The sequence below is a fragment of the Alligator sinensis genome, unplaced genomic scaffold, assembly GCF_000455745.1.
Source record: "Alligator sinensis unplaced genomic scaffold, ASM45574v1 scaffold118_1, whole genome shotgun sequence".
NCBI lineage: Eukaryota > Metazoa > Chordata > Crocodylia > Alligatoridae > Alligator > Alligator sinensis.
Genome location: NW_005841850.1, coordinates 2,376,081 through 2,378,264, shown reverse-complemented (window position 1 = coordinate 2,378,264; position 2,184 = coordinate 2,376,081).

Sequence of the window (2,184 nt, the reverse complement as noted above, 5' to 3'; positions counted from 1 at the left end):
AAGAGTTGGAGCCAGGCATAAATGCGTGGCACAAAGGAATCACCTGCCTCGCACAAACACACACAATTGTCACACACCTTACAAGACTAGGGCCGCTCCGTTCCAGCCCCATACAGCCCTAGGGTCAGGCTGAAAAGCTTCCCCCTCTCCAGACACCGCTTGCACTCTCACTAAGCGCTCACTATTCATTTCTACTGGAAAATGTTCCTTTTAAAATATATCTATGTATATTTTAGCTATTTCCATTTTGCATAGACATGGCAGGGTGAGCCTCTGCAATTTCTCAGCCCCTGAACTTGCTTTTAACTTTCCCATGTGTACATGTGCATGCACACGCTGTACACAGACAAACATACAGAGATGCATGTACTCTCACATACACAATTATAGCAATGCAAATGTATGTATCCAAATATCTCTCTTCACCCCTGTTACCATACTAATGACAAATTCGGACGCTTATTTTACTGGAGAGCCCAGCACTCTGATAGTAGAGATTGAATGTTGATAATTTTCATGTACGTACAGACGCATACACACACACAGTTTCTGGATGCTGGGCTACATACGGACCTATCTAAAATCCTCGCGGTGGATTTGCAAGGACCTTTTGCAAAGTTAAAATATATCTCCCCAAGCTGCAACAATTTTCATACTTTTTAACCTCGGGGATTTACTTAGCACATTAAGTTCAAGGCTCGGAAGCCCAAGGCTATTACTCATTTAGGTACTCCCTCCTCAACCCTTTCCACCACATATTTTATCATTTGACTTCCTGGTTTAAATTCATGTTATGGCAAATAATAGATGGTAATACTTTCCCCCTTCCTCGTATTAATTGTCTTTTCTGGCAAACCCTGCATTTGAGATGATTTAGTGCAAACAACAGCAACAAAGTGGAACCAGAAGATAAGTCAGAACAAAACAGAAAATCATAAAAATCTCAGAACCTGATTTTCTTTGTTTTAACTTAGTTGGGGAAGTTGGCCTGCAACATTTCCTGGGGCAGATCACAGGATCCGTTCTGTCTGTGCTGGACAGCACAGCTCATACAACAGCAGAGTGTTGGTTCAGCTTATACCGCTAATTATTATGGAGAATTTCTGTCTGTTTTGAGGTTACTTACTCAGAATGCCCTGAAATTTGGAGCTCAGGGCAGGGCTAATATATCAAATATGAGGATGTGTATACTGAGAAACAGCTACCTCCCTGACATTGCCCATACTCCAGGCAATAGGTTTGGGAGGGAGGTTGCTATGTTTCCTGAAATATTGCTCTTCCTGAGGTGACTGAAATCGGAAACAAAACGGAGCACCCTTTGCAAATTAAAAAGCAAGGTGTAGTTGATTAGCAAATTAATTATTTCAGTACCCCCAGGATTATATTGTTTTTCCAAGTTCTTCGGGCCTACATAATTTACTAATTTCACAGTCAGTGAACTTCCCAGGGAGCGAGAGTCAATCTAATATATCTATTGGATGTGTATAGAAGACTTGCTTCATAAGAAGGCAGTAAGGCTAATGGGTATGGAAGAGGAAGCAGGACCTCTGGACCTTTTTCACTAGCTTCTGCCATTGACTTGCTGCTTATCCTTGGGCAGGGCAGTTCACCCTTCCGTCTCTCCGGTTTCCCCATCTATAAAATGAGAGGCTGTCTCGCAGAGTTACGGTGTGATGGGACAATCCATTAGGGCTCAGAAACCAGTAGGGACAATCACACGCAGACCGGGCTCAACAGAGCGGCCCTGGTAGCTTTTGAGGGGGGGGCTGCTTAAGCGAGTACGGGAAAGGCTCTTGCAGGAAGAAGACATGATTCTGTCATTCACAAGCAGCTGGGAGAAGGCTGTAGGCACTGCAAGGGCTTTAGTTCACCAGCCAGTGGCAGCTTCTGATTTCTGACATCACTGCTATGGAGAGCGTTTGAGCACAGGGGAAAAAAAAAAAGAAATGAAACTGAACCGATGGAAGCGCCTCAATAAAACCTAACGAGAACAAACCAACGTTGGGACATATCATCAATGCCCTCTGACCGCTGACTAAGAGCGTTAGCAGATCCCCATTTAGTACGTACAAAGACAACCCCTCCCTCCCACAGCCAGTGCTGCCGAGTGACTGAAACAGGATCACCTTTGCTCATGACTGGTTAAAATGAAAGGGGAACCTACTGATATATTTGTATCCTGAC